This window comes from Montipora foliosa, chromosome 2 (assembly GCF_036669935.1).
Source record: "Montipora foliosa isolate CH-2021 chromosome 2, ASM3666993v2, whole genome shotgun sequence".
Classification (NCBI taxonomy): domain Eukaryota; kingdom Metazoa; phylum Cnidaria; class Anthozoa; order Scleractinia; family Acroporidae; genus Montipora; species Montipora foliosa.
Window position 1 is genome coordinate 12785655 of NC_090870.1, and position 17500 is coordinate 12803154.

At 38.8% G+C, this 17500-nt stretch overlaps 1 long non-coding RNA gene across 1 annotated transcript; it reads right to left on the reverse strand.

The window, feature by feature from the left end:
- Window positions 1-5383: 5383 nt before the first annotated feature.
- Window positions 5384-7478, reverse strand: LOC137989593 (uncharacterized). Its single transcript, XR_011120914.1, has 2 exons — window positions 6977-7478; window positions 5384-5832 (listed from the first exon to the last, which is right to left on the reverse strand). It is a non-coding gene; the product is annotated as an uncharacterized lncRNA (long non-coding RNA).
- Between the last annotated feature and the right edge of the window lie 10022 nt (window positions 7479-17500).

A 17500-nucleotide genomic window follows, 5' to 3' on the forward strand; every position in this document is an offset into this window, starting at 1 on the left:
CATTTACCGTTTCTCCCTTCTTCCTTCTTCCCTACCACCTGCGTGTGCCACTTACCTTGAGCTTCCACAACATTCCATGCCGCTTCAAGGATGCTTTTTCTACCAATGCGTTTAAGCTATTTCCAAGCCCTCACGACAACCACCATTTTGCTCATGCGTATATGGCATAAAGTGAAACTTAAGAAAAATTTCAGCTCATCCACAGTTATATGGCCGTTGAAGGAACTTTATGAAGAAGTTAAAGGGTGGCTAAATTTATCTTAAGAAAAGTGAAAATGCTTCGAGCTCCAGTGCAACAAAAGGAAAAAGTGTTTGCAAGAGGGGGGCTCTTGATTCTGAAGAACAAATCGTCCAACATTGTACGAAGTATATTTACGTCGCTATGCAAAATACACAAGGAACAAGGCATCATTTCTAGTCATGATAATAAACCGATTTTCTTTCTCATGTGCGAACAGATCTAATTGATTTTCGTAAAATCCAAAACTGTAGCTGATAAACCCGCTGATCTGAAATCCGAGCATGATGTAAAATGACAAGGCAAGACATTGCAAACTCCCCGTGCACCAGATCGTGGCAATCGAAAGATCCCTCAGATGTCTAAAGAAAGAAACGAATCGAAAGTGCAACTTAAAATCTGTCCTGATACTCATCAACAAATGTCTGTAGAACTATAATCAGTGCTACGACTTGAAATACCCAGCACAGGGAAATAGATATGTAAGGTGCCAGAGGTGAACTCATTTTGTTAGTATGTGTCAATTTAAGCCCAATCAACAAACGAATACACTGTGCAGATGAAAACGAACATTGCGATGACCAATTTTTCATAGGTTGCATGACATCTGTCAACACACTGGATATTGGGGAATGGGAATTGGAGGCACAGCCATCAAATGTCAGTTGGACACCGGAGCCAAACTTCATGTGATTCCTCACCACGTTATTGGCCGTTTTTATGCTAGAGACGTTAAAGTCGTCAAGACGCATTTAACTTTATTTATATCTAAAAGAATTGCAGGCAAAATACCCGTCTTAGACGGATAATTCGTCTTAGACGAGGTTCTTGTCTTAAGTGTTAATCCGGCAATTATTGCTGCTTTGTGGCTTTGTTGTTTACCGCATGCAGCTGTCAAAAGGTATATAATTTAAGCAAGCATTTCTTGAGACAGGTGTTCTTGCGACCTTGTGTCTATCCAATGCAATTGATACCTTGATTGCCATAGAACATTGAAACTATATCCATTGCATCTCCTTATGATCGACTAAAGGCACGGGCAAACGGTTTAACGTCCGTTCGATTTTGTTGAAGAGCGATTTTGAAACCGTTTGCACGCCTTCCCCCCCCCTTCCCTCCCTCCACCCAGGCTTCCTTTTCAACGGTCGAAACATGTTGAATGCAAGTTGAATCGATGTTGAATTAGTTTAAAAGAGTTTAAACTTTCCTTCAACAACCATTCAACATTTCTGAACGAAGTTGAAGTTGGAGTAACAAATAGGATGTAGTAACTAAAAAAGCCAAAGTTGTATTTTTAAGCGACGTTTCCGTTACCATATAGCCTATAAATATTTTACTCACCCAGAGTCCAGTCGTAGTAAAATACTTGATATTTACTGCGGTAATATGTCGAACTTTACGATTACTTTTAAGTTTGGGTTATCGTATACTGTTTTTCTTTACTTGACGCTTGACGCTTTAGTTTATTCCCTTAATTTCTTGGAGCAAGTCCTATTAATTTTGAAGTTGATCACAACCCAAAATGAAGAGACACTTCGTGACGTTTATTGAGAGAGGCGTGCATTTCATTTCGTGTCTGCTCTTTGTGTTCAACATTCATTTGTTTCTTTTTTTTCAAAACAACGAGGTTATGGTTAGCTAGCGATTCATTTAAACTTGGATTGGCGCAAAATTCCTTTTTTTCCAAAATAAAACAGTTGTTAAATAAAGTCATTTTCCCGAATATTGAATCTTTCGCGATTGATTGGTTTGGACATGGAGTTTCGATACTAATATCTGAAGTGCGACTTTCCAGGGATTGATGTTATTGAAGTGGAAGAAGAAAAAGTCGTAACTTTCAAGTAAGTCTGTATTACCCATCAGGCCTATTTAACATTTCGTGGCAGCATACTTGACAGCCAACAAATGGGTGTGCAGAGTTAGTTAGAATGAGAATAGGGTTCACTTTTCCGAGGATTAGTTTTATGGGTAAGTCTTGAAATCTGCCAAGATTTCGCCTTGCAATAATGCAATTACCGTTGACTTAGAAACTATAGAAAAAGAGAGCAATTGCAGAATACCCCGCAACACCTTACTACTATTGTTTGCCCTAGGCGGCATTCTCTGAGGAACGAGTCGGAATGTAATAAAGCTTATTCTTATTCAATGAAATGCAAGTAAGTTGGGGGGCATTCTGAAATTTAGCCCGAAAAAGAAACCAGTTTGCGCATTTTTAAAGCTAGACAAACGTTCAAGTTGTGGTATTGACAACAAACAAGTTTCCTCTTACTTACTTGAAGGTGTTCAAATTTCCGATCACGCGCGGTGTTCTTTCAATTCTTTTCTTTCCTTAGAAAGAAATGATTATGCCAAATATCTTGGCATTTTCCTTGGTTTAAAGATTGGGCAAAGCCGCTTAAACCGGCTAACCTGAACAAATCATTAATTTATTTCACCCCCGGGAAAGATCGTCCGGATGACAGCTATTAGTCTCGTTGGTGACATTACGGCCGTTTTTACGAGAGAAAATTAGCCGCGGCTTACGCTGGCCGCGGCCTACATAAGACGCGAACACCCCGTTTTAATGGTACAAAATCGAAATTCACGGCTTACTCTATCCGCAGCTAACTCAAACCGCGGCTTATCCTGGCCGAAGGGTAGCACCATAATTAAGAACATATGGTACCCATCGATGCAAGAAATTTTGGTTTCATAGCCATGACGTCATCGATCGTCCTTATGTACGTACGTCCACCCCTCCATGTATGCCAATGTGACCAGTATCATACTAGTTTACAGCATACATCTTTGATATTTTGATCAATTGACACGTGTCAAAAACCAGTATCCGCTGACCCGTATCACGTGACCATATCGCGGGCTCAAGCTTAGAGCTCACCGATATCAGCTGTTTTCCTGGAAGTTGACCGCTGACCAGGTACTGGTTTTTCGATTGGATTGCAAGCTCAACTCAGGTTAACTCACCTAAACATAAGCGAGGCTTTATTTTTCGCGTGCCTTTTGTCGCTCGACGCGGCTACACGGCCATACTACATCAACTATAGTTTTCACACAGTCAACGCTTTTCGTGTTCAGGTAGAAAACGGTTTGAAAAATGTATTCTTTCTGAATTTTTCGCTGGTTTCAATCCAGTTTGACATATCATGATAGCTGTGGTCCACATTAGCGGCTACGCAGTTATTCAAGTCAATCATCGGAGGGATATAAACTTAAAGCTGAGTGTTTATTTTTAATTTGCTTAGAGCTGCTGTATTGCAATTTTTGGCATATCTTTGGAAGCTCTCATAAGGTTACATGATGCCTGGAGGACCTATGACTAGAAAAGAAACGAAAGGAGAGCGAAAGAGAACAGCAACGACAAAACAGAATACCAGTAATAGCTCATACTTAATGCAAGACGTTATTCCACAAATTCTTTCCTTGGGCACTAAACCGTTTGTTATTTTCAAGAAGTGGCTTAATCGGTTTTTCCTTTGTTCAGGAATGAAAATCGTTTTTTTATCGTCAACTGGAAGTAAATAACAATTATCTGTACTATTTTGGATATAAAGAAAAAGTTGATTTGTTTTGTTTGTTTTGCTCTAAAATGCAATCGAACAACTTGAGTGCTTTTTAATCCATTTGCCCAACTGGTTTTCGATGTGCCTCGACAGTGACAAGACAATTTTGCCCTTATGTTATAAACACGTAATCGCGATGAGTTGTCGTAAAATTAGGGGAAAATTTCACTAACTTGTATTTTCAGAAGTTTGTTTAAAGCACCTAAACGTTATTTAAGTGTTAGAGCGGATCTTCTTTCGTCCTTTCTTCGTTGCATTTTGCGATTCTTGTTCCAAGCCAACCTGACGTGTTTCAATGAAATACATCAAAATGTCAATGATCATCTCGTTTTCAGAGATAAAGTGGAATAAAGTACATCAGTATAACTCTTCTTTGACCTTGAACTGACAAAGTTTTTTTATGGCTACTAATTTTAGCGTAATTCCTATTCGCTGGCTATTGACAGTTGACTCTGAAATGGCTTTTTTGCTTTTCCATTCGCTCGCTGAGGGTGCGCTTGTTTTCTTTTTAAACTCATGCGGTGCTAGAAAAATTTATTGCCAAACTGGTGAATTCCAAAGTAAATTTCACTTCGAAAAACCGATATCGTACTCATCGCTTCGTGATTCATGTGATATCGGTTTTTAGCGTAAAATTTACCGTGGAATTCACTAGTTAGGCAATGAATTTCTCTGTAGAAGAAAGGAAAGAAAATGATTTAATTATTTAAAGCAGCAACCGGAAACATCAAAACGCGGACAGTTCGAAACCTTTTATTTTCACTAACCCTACTGGCAGTAAGAATAAATAACCACGGAGCTCCGCTTTTAGGCTTGGCTAAATCTATATATTATGCAGCATGAGTTCAGCACTCCTCCTTGGATCCAGCCCTCTCAGATCCAATCGGCCATTTTTGAATGTAATTGCGGACCGCGAAATCCAAAATTCATACTCAAAGCAAACAGCCTTTTGATGAAAGTTAAAACTCAACATTTTGCCAGTCAGGTGCTAAGCAAATAGATTTTCAAAATCTGAAGAAAAAAAGGACGTCCTTAATTTCTGCTCTTAGTCAGTAGAAATGTGATCTTATTGGTCGGTCTAGTCAAATGTTGCTGGCTGGGAAGACTGTCGGCGATGTATCTTGATCCGTAGAAGCCTTGTTAAACACTTCTGCCGGTTGCGTCAATGAGTCATTTGTCTGGCGCCGGTTCAGTGAAGTTTGTTCTATGTTAGTACACCAGCTTTCTGGCGTTAGAGGTTGGCAGCACTATGTAAAGTAAGTTATATATGCGAAGGAGTTTAAGTCCTTTTTGGGGTTCCTCAGTATATTTGGTGTTCAGCAATGATGTTGTTGAGGTCATCGTTTCAAGTCGCTCCGTTGTGTTCAGTCATTTGTGTTTTCAATTTCCTTCTGGCCTCACCAATACAGGTGGCTTGGCAGTCTTATCAACCGGGCGCTCCTTGTGTGTCGTTTTGTTCCCGTTTGTCTTTGACGTTAGTAGGAGGTGATTAATCATCAGGAGTTGGTTGTACAAAACGTGAGTAACACCATTCACCTTTCGAACACGTGGAGACAGAACGATAGTAAAAAGTGACAATCATGACTTTGATCTCCAAATACTTTAATTGCTAAATATAAAAAACATTCTCTACGAAGCCCTAATATACATTCTTCAATCAATTATCGTTGTCGGTTATGGCTCCAACATTTGTCTAAATTTATTTGTAAATATATACCAACAAGAAAAAGTCCAATTTCTTCGTCTTTCTTCTCAGTAGCAATCAGTGGGTAGTGCCACTCTTGTACCGTCGCAGCATTGGGCGCGAATCATTGTCGCCGGTCTTCCTCTACATCCGTTGTCATTTCTGCAAGTTACAGCAGTGTAGAATTTATTGCAAATAGGAATAGCCACGGTGTTTTTAACACATCGGCTGTGGTGGCCTCTTGGTGGACCTGAGGCGTTGTCAAGGAGAATTTTTACATTCCTCGCACAGCTACCTTGAACATCTGTAAGGAAGCCAACAGCTAGAGTCAACAAAAGAGCGAATTTAACCTGAAAAAGAAAAAAACCCGTTGACATTTAGGCAAAATGATGATGATGACAAGAATAACAATAATAATAGTAATGATAACAAAATGTCCATATCCCAGCTTAGTTGCAGCTTGATGGAGTTCGTCGTGACTGACTCCTTCAGCCAAATTAATAACCTGGGCAACAAAGGCCTCCAGCTAGGCAAGAGAAAACCTCTGGTCTGGCTTGCCTTTCAGTGCAATTTCGTTTGCCTTAACTGGCTGGGAGAACGCCATTGTGTTGATTTCAAAAATTACGTAGACCATGAGATTGGGGAAGTGCTACAGGGAGTATACCAATATATTTTCGTTTCAAAACTGTACTTTCCCTGCTTGTTGTGGGGCGAACTTCGTCAGGACAAGGCAGGTAATTTAAGTTTGAAACTGAAACAATAATTACGATCTGCTTGTCCCAGTGAGCGTATATGCCTGACAGTGGTTTCCTGGCGGGAAACTGGGCGCCACTGTTGGATTAAAAAATACGTCTCCACTGGGCTCAATAGTGATCAGTGTGATATCTGAAATGATGATGATGATGATGATGATAATATTCCGATCTCGTAAAAAAATTTCGATATCGTGGAAATATATACGTGGTTAACCGATAATAATATGGTGGCCCATCCTGGCAAATCAGAAACTATGATGTTTGGATCTAAACACGCATTAAAGAAGGAGTGTGAAGTGGATATTTACTTGGATAAAACTAAGCTAAAAGAAATTTCATCGTACAAATATTTGGGGGTAGTAACATCTGAGGTCAACCTAGAGATTTGACTTGGTGTTCAAATAAAAACATAGGTATTGTCCCTTCGGCAATGAAAACCCAATAAACGGACTCTGGACTCTCGAATCGTATAAATACAAGCTGATTTATTTAGCTTTTATTCGATCTGAAATAAACACAATATATACAGAAACTTAAACACTAATAGGTTAATATAAAATGAACGAAACTAAACTGATAATCAATAAACGCTAATGTCCAAGTATTCCTAATACACGCGATCAACTAAATTGGTTTTTACATGCGAGATAATATTCCATTTAACACCAATATAACAGAAAACTCTAAATCCAATTCTTACAAAACAATCGAGAAAAGAGAAACTTATTAATCAACTTACTTCGTGACGAGACTCCAAAGTAAACCTTGAATTCCATAATAAATGCATAACCAGGTAAGCCATAAAAACGGGTAAGCCAAAATCACAACTGCACGTTCCACGAGTAGAATAAAAAGCGACTAAATTTTGTATCTCAAGTTACAAATCATATCCTATTTCGGGTTAAACAAAACGACATTGACCAGCTAACTATTCATCATATTACAATAATAAACGTCACGCAATACTAATAAAAGTCACTAAAACAGGTATAATATCAAAATACCAAGAAATACTACTACTACTACTACTACTACTACTACTACTACTACTACTACTACTACTACTACTACTACTACTACTACTACTACTAATAATAATAATAATAATAATAATAATGATAGTAACATTGATTGCTCCATTTTCTTACGACAATTCAACACTCATCACCCCAACCTCTGAGGAGAGAGGTGATCAGCTTGTACAAGAATATGACGACCTATTCCATGGTCTTGGAAAGTTAAGGGGATAAGGTGGGTTAAGCCCCACCTCACAAAAGAGTACCTTTTCATGTGAGAAAGCAGTTAGAAGAACAGCCGGAGAAAGATGAACAACAGGGAGTAATCGAGCGCGTAGACGGACCTACACCCTGGGCATCACCCATTGTTGTTGCACCCAAGCGTGAGCCCAGTAAAGTGAGAGTGTGTGTAGATATGAGACAGGAAAACAAGGCCATACAGTGAGAGAGACATCTAACACCAACAATCAAAGAAATAATCAAAGCCTTGAACGGAGCAACGATGTTTAGTAAACTCGACCTCAACCAAGGGTACAATCAAATGGAGTTAACGCCAGAATCGAGGTACATCACAACCCTTAGCACACATCTTGGTTTACACGCGTCTTAACAAATTAACATGAGAATAGGGTTCACCTTTCGGAGGATTAGTTTGTGGGTTAGTCTTATAATTTGCCGTGCAAGCCATGATTACGCTTTCTAATAATGCAATTTGTTGACGTATAAACTACAGAAATAAAAACCACTGTGCAACATTTTTTAGGTTAGAACTGACATAATTATACTTCTGGTCATATGACTTATTGGCGGTTTCGTTGTAGTTGGGAGCGCCCATATTTGTATGTACTGTGTTCTATTAGTCAATAAACATGATAAGCACCGCAAACGTTAAAATTGTGGAGTTGCTTCGCGCTCGGGCCGCAAGTGACACTACGCGGGCGCAAATAAACAATATTCCCGAAAAAAGTCATGTCATTATCATTATTATCAATAAACAAGGCCAAATGATATCAAGAATGCGAGTTTTAATAATACAAGCTAAGTGAATAACGAATTCAAAGTCACTTCAAATCATCATGTAAGTGTTGATTGAACAAGCTATTAAAGAATCAACTCAGTCGAGTGAACTTATTTAAAATTACCGAAAAAATGCGTAAAATCGTCTATAAATAATAGGCATATCACAAAATCCATCGGATGATGAAGCAAGAACCAATCAGCTGTAGGGCTGATAATGCATTAGCAGCCCGCTGTCAGTCTTTTGCGGCCCGCTGAGCGTGTGTTGTGAAGAGGCCGATTTTCTATTTGGCCGCGTATATTGATAATAATAATTAACGATTTTCCTCTTACTTACGCGCGAAAAACCTTACTTACACTTACTTGCTTCAATGAAGGCGTAAAACTTTTCGATCACGGTATTCATTCAGTTCCTCACGGTTTTCCTCAGAAAGAAAAAAATGTGCCAAATATCTTGGCATTTTCCTTGAATCAAAAGCTGGGGCCAAATCGCTTAAATTAATTAGGAGGCGGCATGGTCCAGTGCTTAGGGCGTTGGGTTTGCATGCGGTTGTTCCTGGTTCAAATCCCGTGTTAAGCTCTCGTTTGGATTTGTTTCCGGTTTTCCTGGATTTAACTCTCAGCCTTGCATACGGCGGTTGCGCCCACACCACACCTTGCAGTGAAAACTTGACTGTCGTCCATAAGTGGTGCGTTTCAGGTGTGCCTAAATGACGTAGTTTGTGCAGCTGCAAGAAATGCCACTCGAAACGAATCGATCATGGGTATTTTTTCTTATTTTTTTCCCAAGTTGAACAAATGTAAAGGCAATATTAAAATTGTTTTGACATATTCTAATACATAGCTAGAGATTGCTGGGTTAAGTTCGACGAAGAACGAGCCGTATTTAGTGTATAATTTCACAGCTAAAATCTTGCCTAGCGAAAACCAAGCAGCGAGTTGCCGGACGCGGGTGACCCGGTTTTGGCGCCAAAAAAAAGCTTAAAACCCAAAAATGTTTCAATTTGTTACTACAGCTATATCTGTTGTAGTTTTTCGTTTTTAAAATCCTTTATGGGTTATCGATGTGGTCTCCAGAGAGAGAAGTTCCCCGATTTCAATGTCTTTCGTGTGAACATTCATTCTCTTGTAGCGGTAATTTGTATGAACATTACCGAACTTTCGCCGATTTCCGTTACCAACCAAAACCGTCATTAAACTGCAAGGACGCCACCGGTTTATCTCTGGACGAGGACTTAAGCCCCATGACCGAAAAGCCAGACTTCGAGAACTCTGTAAAAGAAGGCTCACCAGTGAAGAACTCGTGGAACTCGCCCTTCCGCATATCACAAAAAACAAACTCCTTCGTAGCAGAAGCCTGTCGGCGAAGTCTTCCTCCGCCGAATAAGTCCGTAACTGTCTCAGTCACCCTGAATAAAATCTTAAATCCTCTCTATTGATCCAATCCATATCATTGCAAATATTCACCGTAAGCTGTTGTAATATAACGTAAAAGCCATGTATATAAATTAGTGAAAGAGAAGATCGATAAAACTGAATGTCGATCATATCGAAGATCAACTGCAATTTTTCAATATTTTGCATCTAACCAATCAGAGAGCACACAATTGCTGGGACGTTAGGACAGTAAAGTTCTTCCCGCCCACTGAATGCTGATTGGTCAATTCAAATTTCAGAGGTCCCGACGGTATGCAAGACCGCGCTTTGTAAAGAGCCCACTGGTGGCCTCCCCCCATTTGGGGTTATTAATCATGTTTTTTTCAAACTATTAAAAGTGGGGTGCCTGTGAACTAGCTTGATAGCTAAGTGCACTTCCACCATAAACAAGGCATTTAAACTCTTTTTACATTGTACGATCTGGGGGCTAGTAGTCTTTAGAAGGACCGGGTATTGGTGACAATGACTGGCCTTTCGACATTCAGAGAATAAGTTTTTCCCAGAGTCAGGAAACTAGTGCAGTGTCATATAATCGTATAAGTTTTCTGGTCTATGACCGGATTAGGCAGTAGTAAAAGTGATCAAAAGTGATGTTGCTGGCTGGGAAGACTGTCATCGGCGCGTCTTGATCTGTAGATGCTTCGAAGCTTTGTCGTTGTTAACGGTTCTGTTGATTTCGTCAATGAATCATATTTTTTGGTGCCGGCAGTAGTTAGCGACAGTTCAGTGACGTGGGGATTGTTCTAAATGAGTACACCAGCTTTCTCAGAGGTTTGTAGTACATTAGTATGTAAGCTGAGTTTTGCACGGGAGTCCAAGTCAATTCTGAGGTTTCTCTGATTAAGTGGTGTTTAGCACTCACCGTTTTTAGTCTCTTGCGACTGCGTTCAGTCAGTTGTGTTTTCAATTTCCTACTGGTCTCAACAATATGTGAAAGGCTTGGCAGTCGCAATATGAGGTCTTATCAACCGCTCCTGTTGCGTTGGAGTTGAGTTCGTGTTTGTCTTAGACGATATCAAGGAGTGATTAATCATTATAGGTTGGCTGTACAAAAAGTGAATTAAAGTCATTCACGCTTTGAACGCAATGTACATGGAGAACAGCAACATTATAAACTGACAATCGTGTCGTGGATTCCTAAATACTTTAATTATTGACAAAAGGACTCTCTACGGAAGCCCTAATATACATCCAGCAATAAATTATTGTTGTCGGTTATGACTCCAACATTTGTCTAACTTTATTTATAAATATACATCAACAAGAAAAAGGCTAATTTCTTCGTTTTTCTTCTCAGTAGCAATCAGTTGGTAGTGTCACACTTGTACCGTCGCAGCATTGGACGCGAATCATTGTCGCCGGTCTTCCTCTACATCCGTTGTCATTTCTGCACGTTACAGCAGTGTAGAATTTATTGCAAATACCAATATCTACGGTGTTTTTAACACATCGGCTGTGGTGGCCACTAGGTGGGCCTGAGGCGTTGTCAAAGAGACTTTTTACATTCCTCGCACATGGTTGGTGGTGGGTACGTAATGGGTTCGAGGCGTTGTTAACTCGGTGTTTTACTTCCTCCGCACAGGTACCATCTGCATCTCTCAGGAAGCCAAGAGCTAGAGTCAACAAGAGAGCGATTTCAACCTGAAAAAGACATTAAGGCAAAATTGTGGTGACGATAACAGTAATAATAATGATAAAAAAATTGCCCTGCCTTGTTAATTTGGCCTAGTTGTAGCCTGATGGAGTCCAGTCGTCCTAACTGACTGGCGCGGCTTAGCCGAGCTAACGCTAACAACAGAGGCGGCCTCCAGCTACGCAGGAGAAAAACTCTGGTCTGGCTTGCCTTCCTGTTGTCATTTAAACTTGCCTTAACTGCCTAGGAGCACTCCACTGTCTTGGTTTGAGATACGTAGACAGTGGGGAAGTGCTGCAGGAATTATAAGGGCCGATTTACACGGCACGATTTTTGTCGCATGCGACAACGGCTTACTACAGGCCCACGACATGATTTGCGATTGTTGTGTACGAAAAATGTAGCATTTTTAAACCTGTTTTAATTTAAAAATGCTGCGACAATCGTAAGTTATGTTGTAGGTCTGTCGTGTGAGCTTGTCGCATGCGACAAAAATCGTACCGTGTAAATCGACCCTAATAATGTTGTCGTTTCAGATTCTATTTGTGGGGCGAACATTGTCAAGACAAGGCACGTTCATTAGCAAATTGCCCATCTATGTCGTAATATTAGCAGACAAATTTCTGTATTTAATAGAATTAAACGCCTTGTTTCTTTTAAGCCAAAATAAAGGTATACAACTCATTCATTCTTTTGTCTGAAAAGCGACGTTGACAAGCTTGAAAAGTTAAATGAAAGGGCTCTTAGGAGTGTATTCCAGGTTAAGACGAACGAGTAGGAACGTTTAATGGGGAAAGCCAAAGAGAGCACACGTTATAATGAAAGACTTCCGAGAACATAGTTACGTTTACTTAGTTTATAAATAAGGCTTCGAATAATCAGGCTCCTTTATAAAAACAAGTTCTTTTTCAAGAGCGAGTCTCTGAATATAATCTACGAGGCAAAAATATTTTGAAATTACCAATTAAATGTAATACCAGCACTTATGGACTCAAATCTATTATAGGTATTTAGGAAATAAACTGTGGAATAGCCTTGAGGACAAACTTAGAGCTGCGCCTAATCTTATGTCATTTAAAAGGCTGATTAGAAACAAGCGGATGTAGTTTACCCTCGCATATACACACATAAATACATACATGTTTTCTGTTTTCCCCCTAGTTTTAATGTAGATCATTTCTTGTGTATTTATCATATTTATTTAGCTCGGTCTATATAGCACCTTGTGTGCTATATCTTTTTACTGAGTATAAAGATTTTTACTTACTTTTACTTTACTTGCAAGTAATTTAACTTTCAAAGTGAATAAAAAAAAAATACTATCTGCTGGTCTCAGTGAGCACATATAACCCAAGGGGGTAGCTGGGCGTCACTGCTGGGCTTACAAAACCCCCTCCACTGGCCGTCATCGGATCTCAAATAATAATTTTAATAATAACAATAATAATAATAATAATAATAATAATAATAATAATAATAATAATAATAATAATGATGATAATGATCCGAGAAAACAAACTCTAAATCATAGTAATAATGATAATAACTAGAATCATTGCTCCATTTCCTTGAATAAAAAGACCAACCACTGAAAGCTTACAATAATTCAAACTTTTCCGTTCCAGAAAGATCTGGAAACAACTTACCAGTGTGAGAAAGTTGTTCATTATGAGTTCCTTGTGCGTTCTTCCAAGTGAGTACTCGTACCGTCCAAAGCTGATCTACTGCGATCACTGATGATGAAGCTCTCCTCGCCATCATCTTTTATAGCCAATCCAAGCTAAAAATAAGTTCTGTTCTAATGTCAAGCTAGAAGAAAAACCTTGACCATGCTTCACTTATTAACAAAAGACATTTTCGTTTCCTTTGATACACATCTCGCAGGTTAGAGATGATGTGCTAAAAGAGTCGGTTTAAGATTTCTTTTTCTGGTGTTTCGAACGCGGAACCAATCAAGGGGAATCATCATTGGAAAAAGGCTGAATAGCCTGGCATTGTGTGCCCGCACACTAGTTTTAAAAGAAGGACTGGTTCAAAAATGCGAAATTCTCTTAAACGTTGATACTTTAGGAAGGGTGGGTGATATAAACAACTCTGCCAAAGATTTTTATTTGTGAGCGGCGGAAATCATCGCGTTGTCAATACTTCCAGTGGATAGCGCTAACTATCGAGCCTTTACAAAGAACTCGCTGAAGCATTGAAAAGGAAGTAAAAATCTACAGTCTGAGACGACACAGCCAATTACACCCAAAAAAAAAAAACTATATTTTGTCTTAATCGCCAGTTTAATTTTTTTTGGACATTTTTTGCAAAATCATATGTCACCCCACTGGATCAAAAACGAGCGAGCATCTTCCATCAAGTTAAGACTACTCGTAAAACTATTTGTTTGTGCAGGCAAGTGTGTCTCTCTTTTTTTTCTTTTTTCATTAGATTCGGTTAATCTGTTCATGCGTATCACCAAGGTGGTTCGAACGTTTCAGAAAAAACTAAATCAAAGTTGCTTTCAAAACTCCGGCACTCCCTCATTTATCGCTGAAGCAAGCTACTAACTAGACGAACTTTTCAGAAACCTGAAACCTTCAACAGGAAATCCGTCAGAATTGATTTTGCATGTAAGATATTCGCTGCTAACGAATACTGAAGAAGTGTAAAACGGCGGAAGAGTATCGCATTTTCCCACTGCTTTGAGCATTGACCGTCATAAGAGGGGGGAAGGGAGGGGGGCGAAGGTAGGGGTGGGGTAGACGAAAAAATATTGCTGTGAGAATATTATATATCGTGCTCATGATACGACTATAACGCTTTCTATTTGACAGGAAATGACAATAAAATGCGGAAAAATCCCAAACGGTACGTAACATAAAGCGCTAAAGCCGATTAATTACAACGACTCGGCTTCAACTAAATGTAGTAAATTTGGTTTAGTAATGTTAACAAAGCAACAAGTTCAAGCTACTGGAACTTAATGGAACGAAAATTATTGTTCTTTTTCCGGTGTAATTGGCTGTGTCGTCTCAGACTATAAAGTTTTTTTTCCTTATCAATGCTTCAGCAAGTTCTTTGTAAAGGCTCAATAGTTAGAGCTGTTCGATGTCTATGACAACACGATCAAATGAAAAAACTTTGGCAGAGTTGTTTATATCACCTACTTTATTTAAACTATTGAAAACAATTTCTCATTTTGAAGCCTTTTTTAAAAACTAGTTCGAACTCGCGCACACGATCCTATGAGCCATTTTTTGGTTCCGCTTTCCAAACACCAGAAAAAATATTCTACAACCGACTATTTTATCGCAGCAAAGGAAACGGAAAGGTCTTTTGTTAGGAACAAAGCATGACCAAGGTTTTTCCTCCTGCCTGACACCAGAAGCGAATTAACCTGAAAGTTAACTACAACACGGAACAGGAACATTACAACTTATTTTTAGCTTGGATTGGCTGGCGATCGCAGTAGATCAGATTTAGAAGGTACGAGTACTCACTTGGAAGAACGCTCAAAGAAATCACGATGAACAACTTTCTCACACTGGTAAGTTGTTCCAGGTATTTTTGGAGCGGTAGACTTTGAATTATTGTATGCTTTCAGTGTTTTTTAAGAAAATGGAGCAATCAATGTTATTATTATCATCATCATCATTATTGTTATTATTATTATCATCATCATCATTATTATTATTATTATTATTATTATTATTATGATTACCTAACAATAAGGAAGCTCGTTGGCAGCATTGGCTATGACGTATTGAGAAGGATGCAGAAGGCTACCATCTCGAGTTATCCCAATATAGTGAGAACTTTTAATGCCATCGTTACTTGACTTTCCCTGTGGGAATAGCATACGAGCTCAATATAGTTTTAGTATCGGAGAACTTTAGATTGTTTATTAGATTTATATCTTTTATCGTATATTATTTAATTCATTAGGTTTTTCCGCTAATATTTTCTTCAGACTGCATAAGTTACGCTTTGCGCCCTATGTTGCTCTATTTTAGCACCCATACGTTTATCAACTGCATAATAACAGCAATAATAATGATGCATGATGATGATGATGACGATGATCCGAGAAAACAAATAGTAATAATGATAATGACCATGATTGCTCCATTTCCTTGGAAAAAAAAAGATCACTGAATGTTTACAATAATTCAAACTTTGCCGTTTCAAATAGACCTGGAAAAAACTTACCAGTGTGATAAAGTTGTTCATTGTGATTTCGTTGAGGGTTCTTCCAAGTGAGTCACACTTGTCACACTTGTGACAAGCAGCCCTATATATCTGTCAACGTTTCCCTCCAATTTGTTCATTTTTCTCCATCGACATGGCCGTAGATAATCGTAATACTCTGGCTTGTACTTGTACCATTTGTTGGCTAATTTTATTATATAATTATGATGCTATGAAATGTTAACAAACCTCTATGGGTAATCAAGACCACGAGGTGTCAGAAAGTAAAAGAAATATTGCCTCCAATAAAGTAAAAAAGCTTCAGTTAAAAGTCGCCTCACATCTCCGAAGAGGAAAGCCACAAAATAGATGAATTGGACGAGTGGGGTTATTCCGACTGCGTGGAACTGGGAATTCACGTTTGAAGGGCCTCTAAAACGAAAAGGCGAAGGAGAAAAATGTAATTATGTAATGATTTGGATCGGAGACAAAGGTCGTGATGTATATGTTACAGGTTAAATTCAAATTTAGGTTAATTCAAGATTCATTGACCTAGGTTGATTTTTTCAACCTGCAATTGTAGGTCAAAATGAAATGTCTAAAAGAGTGTTTTTCCATTTTCTGGGGATGTAATAAAAAAAATGGGCCTGGATTTTTAGGGAGGATAAAAATTAAAATAAAAAAAAAAAAAAAAAAAAAAAACACAGTGATCCATCTTTCCTTTACCCTCCGTTCTTCTTCTTCCATTTACCGTTTCTCCCTTCTTCCTTCTTCCCTACCACCTGCGTGTGCCACTTACCTTGAGCTTCCACAACATTCCATGCCGCTTCAAGGATGCTTTTTTCTACCAATGCGTTTAAGCTATTCCCAAGCCCTCACAACAACCACCATTTCGCTCATGCGTATATGACATAAAGTGAGACTTAAGAAAAAATTCAGCTCATCCACAGTTATATGGCCGTTGAAGGAACTTTATGAAGAAGTTAAAGGGTGGCTAAATTTATCTTAAGAAGAGCGTAAATGCTCCGAGCTCCAGTGCAACAAAAGCAAAAAGTGTTTGCAAGAGGTGGGCTCTTGATTCTGAAGAACAAATCGTCCAACATTGTACGAAGTATATTTACGTCCCTATGCAAAATACACAAGGAACAAGGCATCATTTCTAGTCATGATAATAAACCGATTTTCTTTCTCATGTGCGAACAGATCTAGTTGATTTTCGTAAAATTCAAAACTGTAGCTGATAAACCCGCTGATCTGAAATCCGAGCATGATGTAAAATGAGAAAGCAAGACATTGCAAACTCCCTATGCACCAGATCGTGGGAATCGAAAGATCCCTCAGATGTCTAAAGAAAGAAACGAATCGAAAGTGCAACTTAAAATCTGTCCTGATACTCATCAACAAATGTCTGTAGAACTATAATCAGTGCTACGACTTGAAATACCCAGCACAGGGAAATAAATATGTAAAGTGCCAGAGGTGAACTCATTTTGTTAGTATGTGTCAATTTAAGCCCAATCAACAAACGAATACACTGTGCAGATGAAAACGAACATTGCGATGACCAATTTTTCATAGGTTGCATGACATCTGTCAACACACTGGATATTGGGGAATGGGAATTGGAGGCACAGCCATCAAATGTCAGTTGGACACCGGAGCCAAAGTTCATGTGATTCCTCACCACGTTATTGGCCGTTTTTATGCTAGAGACGTTAAAGTCGTCAAGACGCATTTAACGTTATTTATATCTAAAAGAATTGCAGGCAAAATACCCGTCTTAGACGGATAATTCGTCTTAGACGAGGTTCTTGTCTTAAGTGTGAATCCGGCAATTATTGCTGCTTTCTGGCTTTGTTGTTTACCGCATGCAGCTGTCAAAAGGTATATAATTTAAGCAAGCATTTCTTGAGACAGGTGTTCTTGCGACCTTGTGTCTATCCAATGCAATTGATACCTTGATTGCCATAGAACATTGCAATTATAT